Source organism: Rhipicephalus microplus, chromosome 7 (genome assembly GCF_043290135.1).
Source record: "Rhipicephalus microplus isolate Deutch F79 chromosome 7, USDA_Rmic, whole genome shotgun sequence".
Classification (NCBI taxonomy): Eukaryota; Metazoa; Arthropoda; class Arachnida; order Ixodida; family Ixodidae; genus Rhipicephalus; species Rhipicephalus microplus.
In genome coordinates this window covers 7,781,518-7,798,270 of record NC_134706.1, presented here as the reverse complement: position 1 = coordinate 7,798,270, position 16,753 = coordinate 7,781,518, and the positions used below count along the sequence as shown (strand labels likewise).

General features: G+C 47.0%; 1 protein-coding gene across 16 annotated transcripts in view; it reads left to right on the top strand.

Moving 5' to 3' along the window:
* The window catches only part of LOC119179960 (RNA-binding Fox protein 1), a 405,655-nt gene that overhangs the window by 278,048 nt on the left and 110,854 nt on the right, over nucleotides 1–16,753 (top strand). The gene's annotated exons all lie outside the window — the stretch shown is intronic.

The window sequence follows — 16,753 nt, the reverse complement described above, 5'->3', positions numbered from 1 at the left end:
TAGATAACCAAGCCATACAAATCATTACAAAGAAAATAAACGAAGTATGGACGGCGGGCCGCGTACCGGATGAATGGCGAACTGCCAATATAATTCTCATCCCCAAACCCGGAAAACCGCTCCATGCCGAGAACTTGAGACCAATATCCCTTACTTCGTGCCTCGGAAAGGTCGCCGAACATGTCATTCACAATAGAATTGCAGAGCACATCGAAGCAAACAGCCTTTTTCGCCACAATCTCATAGGATTCCGAAAATCACTATCAACACAAGATGCCATGCTCCTTATCAGGAGTGCTGTGATAGACAATAAATCACGGGACGTAAAGGGCATCCTGGCGCTCGACATAACGAAGGCCTTCGATACGGTCAGGCACGAACATATCCTCAACGAAATCTCCAGTTTACATCTCGGAGAAAAATTTCACAACTATGTCAGATCGTTTTTGGCGGACCGTACGGCTACCATAAACATCGGACAAATCAGAAGCCGTAAGCACAAGCTGGGAAACGTCGGCACCCCCCAAGGGTCAGTGCTTTCGCCACTTCTTTTCAACATCGCAATGCACGATCTGGCGAACCGACTCTCGAAAGTTCGTGGGGTAGGACACGTGATTTACGCAGACGACATTACCATCTGGTCCACAAGTGGCCCACTAGGCTCCCTGGAGCAGAACCTACAACATGCCCTAGACACCACACAAGCTTTCCTACAAAATACGGGGCTGAAGCTAGCTACGAGCAAATCAGAGCTCCTTCTGTGTAAACACGGCCCCAGAAAGGGACAGCTCCTTAGCTCCCTCCCCGTTCACTTACACACCAAGGACGGAGGTAGTATCCCAATATGTAACACAATCAAGGTCCTGGGCATGGTAGTTGGTGCTTACAGCGGTGACAACGCGGAGGCCCTCAAACGTATAGAGAAAAGTGTCTTCAACTTCACCAGGGTATTATCAAGGGTCAACAGTAGAAGGGCTGGTCTGAAAGAGGACAACCTCATGAAAGCATTTCACGCCTTTCTCATCAGCCACGTGACTTACGCCGCCCCCTTCCTCAACTGGAAGAAGACAGAGCTCAACAAAATTGATACATTAATTCGAACAGGATTGAAAAGGGTCCTGAGCCTCCCTCGCAACACTAGTACGGAACGACTCTTACAATTGGGCCTGCATAATACAGCTACCGAACTCTTTGAGGCACAGCGGCATGCACAGATTAGTCGGCTCTCACTCTCAAAGGCGGGCAACGAGATATTGTTTGAAGCCGGTCTTCAGCCTTTCTTCATGCCGCCAGAAAAGTCCCAACTTTGCACACAAGCCAGGAAAGCGATAACAGTTGACCCGATTCCCAGAAACATACACCCAACCCACAATGAAGGACGACGAAAAGCGAGAGCCAAGGCAATACTCGCCAAGATCATGTGCAACGATACGCAGGTCCTCTTCGTTGATGCCGCAAAATATTGGAATCGAGGTGCCTATGCAGTCTCTGTGGTGGACGCCCATGGCTCGCTCGTCAACGCAGCCACGGTAGTTACCAATTTCACCCACGAAGCAGAGGAAATGGCCATTGCGCTAGCCCTTCGAAGCTGCACTGAAGCCTCTGTCATTTACTCGGACTCTAGAACAGCTATAAGAACTTTTTCGGCGGCCCTAGTCTCTTCGAAGGCAGCTGAGGTCGTTAACAGGCTTTTCAACCACGAGACGAAGGAGGAAAACTTTCGGTCTTCACACATCGCATGGTTCCCAGCCCACATGGGAAACATTTCCGGCTTTGCTGGCAACCCAAACGAGCGGGCACACACACTGGCGCGAGAGCTCACTTTCCGCGTCAGTGGTTCGCCCCCTCGCTTAAATGCAGCCCGCAGGAACCTCGACTACAAAGACCCACTTGTATCATATCACGAACTCACCTCACATCATAGATTAGAACGTCGAACTTTTCCTCCTCCTCACAGAGATCTGAACAGAGCACAAGCAATCACTTATAGACAATTGCAGACACGTACATACATCACACCAACGACACTAAGCAGGATTAATCCGGACTTTTCCACTGCATGTCCACACTGTGGAAACGAGTATAACAATTTCGACCACATGCTCTGGTTGTGCCCTGCCAACGTGGGTACAGAATTTTCTGACCAGTCCTCCTGGGACTCCGCCCTTCGAAGCACAGAGCTCATCGCTCAGCTCAAGGCTGTCCAGAGGGCCCGGGCCGTCGCCGAAAGACTCTGTCTACCGGTCCCGACCTGGGTGGAGCCGCCGGATTGATGGCGGGGCTTTCGGCACCGCTTTCTTTCTTCTCAGGACCTCAATAAAGTTCATACTCACTCACTCATGCGGGACTATACTTGGCACACGCGCGGGCTAGGCCAATAACTGACTCCGACGACGCCTCGGAGCTTAGCGACAGAATCGTCTTGTGCAGATAGCTCCCCTCGATGTTTACGGAAAGGCGTCGGGTGTTTTCTTTCCTTTGCTGTTTTTTTTTTTCTTCAGCACCGCCTGCCGTCTATGTGCATGGAAGTCGGGAAGGCGCGTCGGCATGCATTGTTAAAAAAGTGGATAGTCTGTCGTATAGACTTATCCTACGTTTTTAAACGGCGGTAGGGGCTGTCGATATACTGAAGCGCGTGTAGAGACGCCGGGCCTTTAGGTTCCGCCCAGCCCAAAGCTCGCCACCGCCATCTATGATCACGGAGCTTTGCTGTGCCAGGTGTAGTGTGCGACCAGCGGCTGCAGGGTCGCGCATTATGTGTGTATGTTCTCAGAGCTACGCGCTTACCATGAAGGATGAATTGAACTGCGACTAGGATTTGCATCAGTTGGACGCTTGTTTTTAGTCGCCTTGTCATATCACTCTTGGTTCTGTACTAAATGATTTCATTGCGTCTTTGGTTCATGAGCACTTTGTCATTTTGCTGAGAAGGGCAGCTTTTTTTTTTAATCTCGAAAGTGCTTTATGTCGCGGTCCACCACATCTCCGCTGACGTATTTCCGTCACGGATATGGCGTTGTAAAGTATGCATGTAAACACTGCGAAATAATAAAAAAAGAATGAAAAGTACCCCAGCTAGGCGTCTAACCACGACATATTGCTCCGCATATTGCTACGCCAGCCACTACACACATATTGCACCACATGCATATTGCTACGCCAGCCACGAGGCCACGCAGCGTACTATGCTCAGCCGGACAACGGCGAGCCATTTATACACACACCATGTACCGTTTGCCGTCCTCACAGCTCAGCTATTTCAGGGCATTTTCGTCATCAGTAGCGGGGTGGCTCGCACGTGTGCTCTAAAGGTCGTTGCCCCGCGCGTTGCTATGCGCCTCCATATAACGTGGCCAAAGTGCGTAAAAGTCGTTCTCTGGCGTGGTAGCTCACTCGCGCGCACGCTTATCTCGGGACTTGGGTGTTTTATAACCGCTTGATCTTCCACCGCAAGTTTGCTTTGAAGTTATACAGGTAGCACGCGAAGGTCACTTTTACTGTCTGCCGCGTTTACGAAAGGAGCGCGCTGCTCGCACACGAAGTAAGAATCGTGACAGTTGCTCGCGCTCGTCCTGTGTATAAGTGTGCGCTCGTTCCATGCGTCTTCGTTTCTGTTTGAGCGGCGTGTTTCAGTTAGTGTCGAGCTGTGCCACTTGTTTGTCCGCGCCCGTCCTGTGTGTGCGCGTTTCGCGCGTGCGTTTTTTTTTTTATTCAGGTGCGCGCTGCAAATTTTGGGCTCTCGCCCTTCTTCGCGCGTTTTAATTGAGGTGCGCGCTGCAAATTTCGAGCTGCTTGCCCTTCTTCACGTGACGTTGTAATTTGTTGGTGTAGAATTTATTCCTTCGCGTTCGTGGCGAAACAATGCGCAACACTGAACTGCCTCTGTGAAGACACGTTTCGGTTACTTCCCTATCGGAAAAAAACGAATGGTGGGCATGGTGGAAACCACCACCCACCATTATAGTGGATTAGTGTAGTGGGTGAATGGTGGGAAACGCCCACCATGGCGCATGGTGGGTATGGTGGGTGCTGCAGTGCCGGCAACACTTGAGCGCGAAATTACGTCATAATCACCGTGACGAGCTGCCACAAAAAATAAAAAAAGAATTCTATAAAAACAGTATAAAAAACACCCGTCCCGTAAAAAAAAAAAACGCGCCACGGAGGATCGAACGTGCAACCTTCGGATTCCCATTCGAAGACGCTAACCACTGCGCCACACCAACATGACGTTGTACGGGTGTTAAATACTTAGATGGCATACAAACTTACGGTTCAACTTGTGTTTGTCGTGTACACAACATAGACAAGATCTACACCTGCTACTAAAAATTGCGCATTTATTAAACACAAGCAACTGCGATTGCCACTATGTTAACGGCACTAGTGCTATTTTTTTACAATTTACAACTTCAAGAAAAAAACCAAGTGGACTGGGGAGCAGCAACAGTTTACCGGCGGGGTCTGCCAAGTTTAATATTCGTTTCGCGCTCGTTCTAAAGGGTGACATCTGCTCACGCTTTATGACGCCTCTAGGCTCATTCCATAGATACGCCCGCCTAATTAATTTGATTGAGTATTGGGATGCTTTTCGCGCAATGTAGAGGGCGGTCGCGCCAGCTCAATGCTGTAGCTTTTTCGCTAAAGCAACTTAATAAACGGCTTGGCCAAAACAAATGCAGTGTGCCGGAAACATTACGCTTCATGTTGGTTCACCAAGCATACGAATTGCCACGTCTGAGTTCTCGTACAAAAGCTAGAGAAGTGCCAGCGAGTGCGACCGGCGGCTGTCGGTGAGAAGACACTTAATTACGTTCTCTGGGAGTGCTTTAATCGCGTCGCATCGATGTTTGTTGCTTCTTGAGCGGACACCATACACAATGAAAAATGCTTCATTTAGGTTAATTGATGCCATGGCTGCGCTGTATTGTCATACTTAATCGTCTAAATCGTGTATTCTGAAACCCAGAAGCACGGATAACACAATTGTGCGGGCTCGGTCGGTAGGCCTAACTTTGATGGAAATCATGGTGGTAGAACATGTAGTGTACTGATCCCAGATTGGTACACTATATAAGTTGCCCGCCATTATAAGCCCACCCATCACCTGCTTACTGCTTCCCAGCATTATCGCGATGGTGGGCAGAGCTTCTCAGCTTGGTACACCATGTGGCCCACCATAACAAGCAGCACCCATCATCTGCTTAGTGCTTCCCAGCATTATCGCAATGGTGGGAAGAGTTTCTCAACTTGGTACACCATGTAGCCCACCATAATAAGCACCACCCACCATATGCTTAGGGCTACCCAGCATTATCGCAATGGTGGGCAGAGTGTCCCATTATTGCCCACTATCTAGCCTCTGCTTTCCACCATCATTTCCACTTTACCCATCATCTGTACACCATACCACCCAGTATGTCCCGGCATAACCACCATATTTTCCACTACGTCCCACCATAGCCATCATAATTTCCACCATGCCCACTATTATTTCCACCATGCCCACTATTATTTCCACTACGCCCACCATGTTTTCCAGTATCCACCATGGAAATTTTTCCGATAGGGTTGTTGTACCGATTCCTAAAAAAAAAAAACAAGAGGCCCCGCCGTGATGGTCTAGTGACCAATGTACTCGGCTGCTGACCTGCAGGTCGCGGGTTCGAATACCGGCTGCGCGCCGGCTACATTTCCGATGGAGGCGGAAACGTTGTAGGCTCGTGTGCTCAGATTTGGGTGCACGTTAAAGAACCCCGGGTGGTCGAAATTTCCGGAGCCCTCCAGTACGGCGTCTCTCGACGTTGAACCCCACATATCAATCACTCAATCAATCAATCAATCAATCAATCAAAAAGAGGGATCAGTCAAGTTTTTTTTAGCATTTACAGAGTTTGGTAGTGTCATATCGTATCCTTATCCAGAATACTGTTTGCACGCTGGTACCATCTAAACTCTACTCGACAATTCCCTCAGTATTTAAGTAATAAGTGAAACCCCTCAAGCATTTAAGTATTGAGTGCTTAAGCATCCAGATATTCACTTAAGTACATCCCATGCAACGAACCAACTCGCACGCAAGTAGCACCCAAACACGAGCATAATACCTCTTAAGCACTTGAGTACATCGTATCAAGTAGCGGAGCATCTATGTCCTAAGCATTCTAAGTATCCATCCATTCGCCTTAGCTCCTCCTAACCTTGACACCGGAACCCGCCAAATACCCTCGTAAACACGTGCCAGCTACCTGCTTAGCACACAGGCAAGTACCTAAGGCTCACCTATTCACTGAAGTACGTAGTGCGCTCTTTCCGTTAGGATAAACTGTTTTGCGATTGGATTAAAAATACTGCCCTTCTAAAGTTCCTTCGATACCGTATATTTACTGCATATACGGTACTTGTATACTTTATCTATATCTATACATACAACGAAAAGTTCCTTAAAATTTTGTTGTGAGAGGCGGGCATGGATCTTTAGCCAAATTGTACGAGTCGTCATTACATATGCATATGGGTCTGCCATCGTCAATACGGGCCGGAAATTTACGCTCCGGAAAAAAAAATTGCTCCGCCAAATGTAAGAAAGCGTTGTCGTTTCCACGATTGCCTGCGAGCGTATACGTACGTTCATTGTCTAACCGTGGCGTCTGGCGGGCGGCGTCTTTCGAGATGGGTCCATTTTCTATAGGAACCATTTCTCGGGTTACTGCGCCAGGGAATATTGGCATGGCGAAGTTTTTTTGACGCTCCACGACCGTATAAAGACTCGCGGACACCGTATACTCAGGCCGATATGCGCCAGGGCGAGTGGGCGCATGATCTTAGCTATGCGGAGCCTCGAGAGGTGAAGTTCCGGGTTGAAGAGGAACGCCTGGGAGAAGACGGCACCCAAGAGAATCTTGAGCTCGAAGTCGGCAGTGCGAGCTGAAATAGACTTCGCACGTTCGACGCCATTACGTGGTATATGCGCCGTCTATATGCAGTGAGAATCATGCGCCCGAAAGTTGGTGCTCTTTTATCGACTGACAAAGCGAGTGCCGTGTGAGATAGACATCTCTTTATGGCAATGTGATGTCTCGGCCCGTTCGCGCTTCTCCCGTGCTCTCATTTGTTTTGTTTTAACCGGCCCAAATAAGCACTGTAGTGCACTTAATTTAATTACGGTGCTCGGCGTCTGACGCGCAGGTTGCGGGATTGAATCCCGTCGGCGGCGGCTGCATTTTCGATGGAGGCAAAAAGTAATCGAGGCCCGTGTAGCCATAGACTTAGGCGTCCATTAGATAAGTCCAGGTGGTCGAAATTTCCGGAGCCGTCCACTACGACGTCTCTCATAACATGCCGTGGTTTTAAGTCGTTAAACCCCAGCATTTGTTGTTACCAGGGCTTTTTTACTTTTATTTCAGCGGCTGGGGCAAGTATCGCTGTTTTTCCAGTTTCAGTGGTGTGCCCGTGTCGCTGTGTGGGAGTTACCGCAAACGCCAACGTGATTATTTATCACAAGCAACTTACTAAGTTATACTGCACCAACAGTTACGTCATTTTTGACGTTGCTTCTTTTTTTGGTACAAGGTCGACCGCATGTAGAGGGAGCAGCTCATTAGCATTCAAGCATTTTATAGTACGTGTGCAGAAGATACTAGGACCTTGGGCATCTGCCTCAGTTGCGCAGAAAGCAACTAAACCACTGCTACTTTACCTAAAGTCAACAAACCTGAGCGACCGCCTGTAGACTGTGTGTGCTCCCCGAGTGTGCTCGTGATTGTGTGTACCTTCTCATCTTTCTGCAACCTCTTTTCTCCCCTTTATCCCTTCCCCAGTGCAGGGTAGCAAACCCGATGTGCGTCTGGTTAACCTCCCTGCCTTTCCTTGCATCTTTATCTCTCTCTCTCTCTCTCTCTCTCTCTATAGTACTTAGCGAAGTAAATGCACTCTATATTACGTCTTATCACTTTGTCGTTAATCACAATATTGAATTTCTCAACTATGCTTTGGTACATTATGACATATGACGTATTTAGTACTTATGATGTGTTCACATTGGATGTGGGCGATCTTGTGCGTATTTAAAAGCTTTCTTGTGGATGAAAGGCTGCGTAATAATATAGAATAGAATTTACCAATCATACACTAAAATAGAATTTTCTAATTATACACTAAACTGGGCGCTAGTGTTTATGGAAGCTGCAACACACAGCGCTTCAGCCAGCACGGTAATTGTAAAGGGTATGCATGGATTCGTCCAAGCTTTGTTCTTCCGACTCTGTGTGGCTCCGTGCGGCCTTGTCACAAGACGAAGTTCAGCAAACGTTCAGCGATTCCACTTCACCGATTCGACGTTTAGGCCCACCAGTTCAAATGGGATCACGAAGTTCACAACGATCTGTTGTTTTATCCGAAACAAACGCCAAAGCACAGCATTAAACAAAGCCGTAAATGATATCGATGCTGCAAACACGAGGATCATAACCATCGTTTGTCATGTTGGCCCAACGTTCGCAGTGGCAGAGTTTCTTCCAGGTAACTGTAGAACACTCTTTATGTAGGAAAGCCTTCTTATGCAGGTGGCTTTACCGCGCAGTGCGCTTTTTCTTCTTTTTTTTTTCACTGAAGCTCGGAAAAGGCAGCGATACGCTTGAACGAGCTGTGAGCAATTAAGTCCTTACGTAACTCATGTCAAGATACACCGTTCGCCACTTCGCCATGGGAACAGGGATCTAATTCTTGCTACTGCCCGGAACTACGCGGTCAACGGGTGGTTGTGTTGACACTAACCTGGACTTTGTTTTGTTTTTTTTTTGTTTTTTTTTATAACTCGACGGTGAGTGGTTGCCGTGTTTGGACAGGGAAAGGTACTTCAGTTCTTAATATTTTCTGCGTTGGGAGTCTGTCACAACTTATTTCACTTCAGCACCTGCTCCTGTCTTCTTGTTTTAGTTTCTATAGCAACCGCAGAAGACAGACTGTGACGCTTGATGCTATATAGGCTGCTCTCGGTTTTCGCTTCGGTTCTAAATTGACGCCTTGGCGACGCTAGCGAGGTGATGCTTCCTGTCGTGTCGTGATATTTTTCATTTCTTCCTTTCCTAACCGTACTTCTAGCTATTTCTTTGTAGAGGTGCGCGAAGCGCCGTGTTATTCTCCTGAAGTCACGCGCAGATGTTATTTTACTCCGATAGATTTTCTGCCTAAATGCGTCCTTTTTATGTAGCCGACATGTTGTGGGTTAGTGAGGCAGTCTTATTCTGTGACGTTTTCGAAAAACGTTTCTCTTTCTCGTGGTAGCGCATGATTTATTTGCCTGCTTTGCGGGTGCCGATTTCTTTTAGACATAATTTAAGAAAGTAATGTGCAGATGTGCGCGAATAGAGAAACACAAAAAAGGGGGGGAATGAAAAATAAAAAATGGGGGGACCCTTAAGCTTTGTCTTTAAGAGTTGAACGCAGTAGTGATATCTTGTCCCTAGCACGTAGTTCACCGGCTTGCATGCTTTAAATCTTGTGCGATAAATGTTTGTGAACTTGATATGCACTCACTTCATGGCCTCATATGCATATGCAACAACGTGTGTGCCTTTTGTAATAGGTGGCCAACTGTAAACCACGAAGTCGTAATGATAGTCACAAGTTCTGACCCCCGATTGCAATGTACGCTAGTGCCACGCAGTATTACTGTGGTGTTACATACATTGCATATTGCATTGTGGCGCCTGTACACAGGACGCATGTGTTGGTCAAGATCGAGTTTTCACGGCCTTTACAAGCAAGGGACGCTATTTTCGCCCTAGTTTCAAAGCATACGCGTTGCTATGTGGTGGAACAACTGCTTCCCGCGCAATCTGCGCTGATTCGATCCTCACTTGGGCCCCATATATTTTGTTACTTATGTTATTGGCATCTTTATTGATTTTTCATTCATGGAGAAAACGACAATTCTCACTCACTACCAATGACGCCTGCGCCGGAATTCCTGCGAAATGAGCTACTCGACGCTATCGTGATAATACAAAATTTTGCAAACAAAATAGTAGAAACAAATGCTTAGTGGCACATTTAATGCCTTAAATTGAGAAGGAGTTCCATGCATATCTCATGCGTAAATTCACGGTAACGAATTTTTAAAAAATCACGAAAGGAGTGCGCTAACATAACGCTTATTATGCGCATTATGGTGCCCTGTGTCACGTGCCTTCATGTCTTCTGAGACAGGGTCAGCCGTATAATCGCACAAGGGAAAAAAAAAAACTAAAACGAATACAGTTCAAGCGAATAAAGTTCACTGCGCATGAAGTGGCTTTGTTCCTCCCCCGTGTGTTGTCCTTTTGATATTTTTTTCTGGGCCGTAGCTCTTGGTAATTTTGTCGCCCTCGTCGAGGAAATGAACACGCGATGAACTGCGGGAAGAAGGCTGACAATTAACGCTCTCGTATTTAACAGCGAAAATAAGCGTATATCAATGACCCAACTAGCGAGGCTGCGTGGCCTTGACGCCATGACCGAAGCAGCTGACATGGTGTGGTCATTCTTGTGGTCGCACGCGTAATGGACGCGCGGTGGGCCTTCCGCTGGTTCGCCAAAGGCAGGACCATAGTGGGCACTTGACTGTTCTCGCAGTAGACATTCTGGGATATAGTTTGAAACGGCCAACACATAAGCGCCCAGTTCTCGGGGCATATGACTTGAGCTACGAGCACGGGCTACTCTCGAAGGCGAAGGTCTCACCAATATATTACTCACTATAGGACTCTCTCATAAGCTCGATACGAGTATGGTTGAGTTTGCTGACCTGTGCCTGAAGGCGAAGCTCGGGCATTCTTTTTTTATTTTTTTTCCTGTTAAGCTTGTTCATAAACACTGGTAGCTGGCGTCGACATACCGAGGCGCTTGTAGCGACGCCGCAGAGGCTTCGTGACGTGCTGTGCTCCGAGGCGGCTTGCAGCTGCCCTGCCAGCTGTCACGGACGGAACGTGGAGGGCCGCGGCGAGCTTTGGGCTGGGCGGAGTGTAAGCGCTCCAACGTCTCTACGAGCGCCCTCGGTATATCGACGGCGCCTGCCGCTGTTTATTCCCAATCCCACCCCTTCCTCTGGGAGTCTTCACTGCTCAGCTTACGCTGGCAGGAACAGCAGCAGCTGGTCCAGCGGGCTCGCAGGGTCGCGCAAGGCAATGGAGCCCTGGACTGAGGGCCCCAGCCAAAGAAGGCTCAGTGTGCATTTGTTGTTAATAAATGTTTATTCTCTCTTCTCCTACGAGCATGGAGTAGCTCTATAGACGCCGAATGCGGTGGATACACTGTGAAAAAGTGGAGGCGGTACACACGCGCAGCATCGCCATTAGTGTGGCTCAGCAGCGATGCAGTACTATAGGCTTCCTTCCTTTCGTCCTGCTGGCGAACTTTTCAGAAATTCGCTGAATGCAGCAGACGCCAGGCGCCGTTTAATCCATCACTGTCGGGCTTGTGGTGCAGTTCACTTGTGATTGATCAGTGTTCTCTATATAGCGCGTCTATCATTTCGTTTTTTTTTTCCCTCCATATTTCCTTTAGCTATGCTATATGCTGCCTAGTTTACCTTGTGTGTTTTTTTTTTCCTCTGCTTTGTCGTTGCGTAATCATATTGTCTATTCTTTATTTTCTTATCTTCATTGATTTCTGTGTTTAACATCGTTAGCACACGAAAAGTAGAACCAACAGGTACTTTATCACTTTTTTTTCAGTTTTTTTTGTATTAATTGTATTCTCGTATTTTTTTATTGTTTTCGTGCATCCTTGTATTTCAATACTTGGCCTTTCGCACTTTAGTGTGACAAAGTCGGTGATGTTGTTCGGTGTCGTGCGTGTTTGTTTTCGATGTTGTTCGGCGATGTTGTTCGGTGTCGTGTGTGTGTGTTGATGAAAGACACAGGAGGGGCGGTGAAGAGGAGCGGGAAATTGGAAACGGCGACGCTGACATAACAGCGCCGGCCGCGTTCGTCCCAGGCGTCCTCGATGGGCAAATGTAAACAACTCCCTTGCCGAGTTTGCAGAAAGCAAGAAGACGGTCACTGAACTTTCTCAAGAAGAAATGTTTCAAGGGTCTTGGCGTTTTTGAAAAAAAAAAAAAACAAAAAACACGTGTTTGTCGTTGTGACTTTGTCTTTACTCCGTCGCTGTATTGTTTGTTTGTTGAAGGTGGCATTGACGGTGTCGGTGGTGTTTATCTTCGCCCTTCTGCGCTGAGCGCAGCAAATTAATACGCCAACGTTGCCAACGCTATCTATAGTTTTTGTTTAGATAAGCCAATCTTTTTATATATCTTATCGGTCGCCTTCTCACACTTTCTCCACTCGCCTTATCGGCCTAGATGACGTTTTCTCTCGCTGTCAGCGACCTGCCTTCCGCGCAATTCACCTCAGTGCGTTTCTCTGGATGGCCTTCGATTCGGTGACTCGGCACTTTGTTGTGGCGAGTCATCGGTGTTCGGTCGTTTTCTTTGCACAGCTTACCAAAAATGTCTTCACATTTCGGTGTCCTTTTTTGCGGACGCGCAGAAAACTTTCGTATTTCAGTGTTATGTTGGTAATTTCATTTTGCGCGTTTTTTTTTTTTTTCGCTTTCGAAGCGTTTCCTCGCGGCTAGCGGCATGATTTTGGATTTGTGGGGGTGTAATTTACGAATAGAAAAATCGGTTTTCTTTGTGGTATATACATTCAGCGTTATCGCGTCAATAGCAGGCTCCTCTGTGTGGTTTTTTTTTCCTTTACAAAAATTTATTTACGGTGTATAGACTGTCTCAAAATTGATTAATGCGGTCGGTATATACTCTTCAAATCAATTTTTGCAAGCGTTTCTCGCAGTGTATGTTTTCTTGGTTGCCGTTACGGGGGCTCAGAAAACGAGTTTAGTATTCTAAAACCTCTTACCCGCCTCATCTTGCTCTTTTCTTTCTTTTCGGTCGGGTTTTGTAGTTGTTGGAATGTTGTTACCGTCATGCCGTTTTTGAGTACCTGGATATCCGGTGTAAGCGTAGACACATGTTGACTATGGGCCAGTCGGAAAAAAAATCTGGGTGGCGGCGGAGTTGTACTGAAAGCGGATGAATTATTTGGATGACCAGTTTATTAAGGGGGATATTCGGCGAGACATCTCAAATACGGCAGCGTGTTATACGAAAATAGAAATGACAAAAAAATATGTAATGAACTCTCGGGAAAATCCGCTCTAGGATTGCGAGGGCGGCAATTAAATGACGAGCCCTATTCATAAATTCGTTGAATTTAAAGGAACGGGAATGGAAGATTAAGGATCGAGAAGGATATGGCTCGCGTACCGGTGCGCGTACCTATCTCACTTACTCGTCAGTCGGGATATATATATATATATATATATATATATATATATATATATATATATAGTACAGCGGGCTGGGTATAATTACACCCGCCCACTGTAACGACCATTGGGTCTTTAGCGTATGCCATGGAATAAATTGAAGAATTGGGTGGTTCCCTTGCTGGATGAAGTGTTGTACTGAATTTCGCAAATCTTCAACGAATATTTAGAAGACCTCTTGCGTGTTGCAGAACGTCTTCTTCTGACTACTAGTGTATTTCAGCAAGTTACGGAAAATTGTTGCGCGAATACGGAAAGGCACTGTGGCAGCGTTTTCGTTTTTCCGCTCGTTGTGCCTAAGCCGCTCCCACTTCCAGTAACACCGTGTCGTCGTCCTCTCCCCCCCCTCTCCCACCTCTTCATTGACAAGCTGTAGGCTGACAGGTGACGATGAAGTGCGACAACCTCATTTTGAACGCAAAATTAAAAGAAAATTAAAAATTAAAAAAAACTGATATTTCGCGGTGTTGTGGTGCCTTATTGCATAATGAAGAGATATAGTTTTTTTTTTTTTTTACAAACTTCTTCGCGTTAGCGTGTTACCGGGTATCGTCGGCGTGAAGGTCAGAGGCTGGATATATTGTGCCATCTACAGGGGCCGAGATAAACCAGGCAAGCACAGAATTGTTGCTCCGGAATTCCAGGGCATTTTACTTTTCTGGTAGTGCATATCTTCGGCGCCTAATACTTAATGATTTGTGTTCTTATTTTGTGTGCTGTAGTGCACTGGGCGAAAACAGACGAATCCGTCTGTAAATTTTGGATGCACTAATTGTAACCAGATGTCGATATCATTGTCTGGTAACTGGTATTCCGTACTGCCTTAGCGCACGCTAAAAACCTATATTAGACTGGCAAAAAGGAGTACTACCGTCGTACACCTGCGCATTTGCGAACCGTATTTCCGTAACTTGCTCAAAGACTCCATTTTCAGTTGCGCAGAACGCTGTGTATTCGTTTCGTACGTGCTGCGCAGATTCTCTATTCACTCCCACTGCTTTTCGAAGAGCGACGCATGTATTTGGCTTAATATAATCTCAACGCCAATGTGGATCTGACTTGGTCAGCTTACGAGAGACCGCGCTAATGCATATAAATATCGGGCGTAATATATTACCCTTCCTCGGCAGCGCCATCGGGTGGTCACCCTTAATGAGGATCGCGTGCGGACCACAGCTGCGGCCCCGACGAATATATGGAGTTTTTTTTTTCTTCTCCAGGCGTTCACTGGCTTTTTTTTTTCTCTCTCTCTTTTGGGCGCTGCCATGCTTCGCAAGATTCCAGATGCGGTGGGAGCGTTCTGAGGGGGATAATTTCCGCCACTTAATGACATGTTTCCGTTTTTCTTTTTTTTTGCGATATCAATTTTTAATGTTCACGTAACAATAATCTTTGCGTGAACAAAAAAAAACAAAGAAAAGAAAACAGCCAGTACGTTAGGCTGTAGTCGCGTAAACATCTACCTAAATCCTAATTACTCGAAGTGAGCTTTATAAACGAACTTTATGCGATGATCTTTCTCATTTGTTTTGTCGCTTTTCTTTTGAAGGCGTCCTGCAACATTTTCTTTAGCGTGGTCACAAAACGCTGCCCATCGATATTCGAGGCTCTTGAAAATACGTGAGTGCCAAACATTACAGCGCGGCAATCGACCTGGTATTTTCAGTCAGCTAGAACTTGTTGCCTTTTCTTTCTTCAAGCGATACCATATACTCAGATCACCGCGCCATGTGCCATATGTGCGGCCATTCGCCTATTTGAGCATCGTGTGCGGCATAGTCGCCGAAGTCGCCGCGGGAGGCCGCCACGCTAAGGGGGAGGCGGCGCGTGCGAAGGAAGAAAAATTGCTCAAGGCCATGACACTCTCCTGACGTGGCTTCTTTCCTCCGTGCCCTTCCTCCCTGCTTAACTTCCAGCTCATTCGTCGGGACGAGAGAAAAGAGAGAGAGAGAGCAGTTACAGCGTGCGCCAATACTATGCAATATCGTTCGCACTTGAATGGTACTTAAAAAAAATAACTTATTGCGGTAGTCGACTCGAGAGGTAGTAAATTCATTTACTGAAGCCGACTCTAACATCCCACGTGTTATGTTCATTTTTATCCCGAACGACCCCAATGCCGTCCTTTCGTACTTGCATTTCACGTTGCTGTTAACGTGATCTATGCAGTTAGTTGAACCTGAGTCGTCTGGTCATACTGTCTATCCTGAGTCCTACTGGCGATCCGTGCAGTAAGGGTTGACCAAGTTATCTTGGTAACCGTGTTAGCGTGCGCTTTGCTCTTCCTCTCCCCCCCCCCCCCCCAGAACTGGGTTATATCGTGGTAAGAGCTGTACTGCACGTCTCCTTTCGCGAGGGCAATAAAACCTTGCTGCTAGCGCATTACGGGCGCCTAATGAGATTAAGAAGAAGAACATTTATCTCGCTCTCTGTTCCTGCTTGGTGTCTAAAGCGGCTTCTTTTTCCCCATCAACTTTTTCTGGTGATTCTATCTCAGCTCGTCTGGCAAAAGGTTAGTAATGCGGCTGCAGCATCAGTCTAAGTGTCTGTTTATTTCGAGAAGTAAGTAAAGAAATACGGCAGGCACTCTCAACTCATGCCCGTCAATATACCACTGCCGCTAACGTGGAGTGTACGCGGCCATTGTGCTTTTGTTGTTGTTGTTGTTGTTGTTTCAAATGTGATGGTGGGCATAAACCTTGAAAATATAAGGTGTTTGGGTTTTCATCATCTAAAAATGATAAAAATACTATCTGGGACTGTACGTCCCAGAACCACGATGTGAAATTGAGAGTCGCCGTATAGTGGACGGCTTCGGATATTTCGACCGTCTGGTGTTCTCTAATGGCGTATTCGATTGAGTGTTTTCGAGCGCTCTGGAAAGTGGCTGCGCATTCGGTTGGTAGAATGTGAGCGCTCTGACTACCTTCGGTTGGTTCTCTCAGAGTGTCAGCCTCCGACTCAGAGCGCTCCCAACCGCTCTGACTCCGAAGCGAGAGCATGGCGCGATCCGACCGGACGGCTCACGTGACACAAGCCGGCCAATGACGTGGCTGCCGGCAATGTAACCGGTTGAGGAGTGCGAGCGTGCATTTCGGAAGGGGAATCGCTGGGTGCGTAATACTTCGTGCGTGATGTTATTAGTCGGGGAGTGTAACACGTTCCCCGACTAACAAATAGCATTATTGCAAGAAACTTCTGTGTTGCAGTTTTGATTTTTTTTTCCTCTGGGAAAACCGGACATTTTCCATACACTAAATGTAAACACGGTTTATGCAATCTTTAATCAATGTACCCGACGCTGCGTGCGGACAATTATTGCTTATGCTCGGCGCATGGCTGGCACGACTTTTGCGGACTTTCTGCAAAGCGCAATTAAACAGCG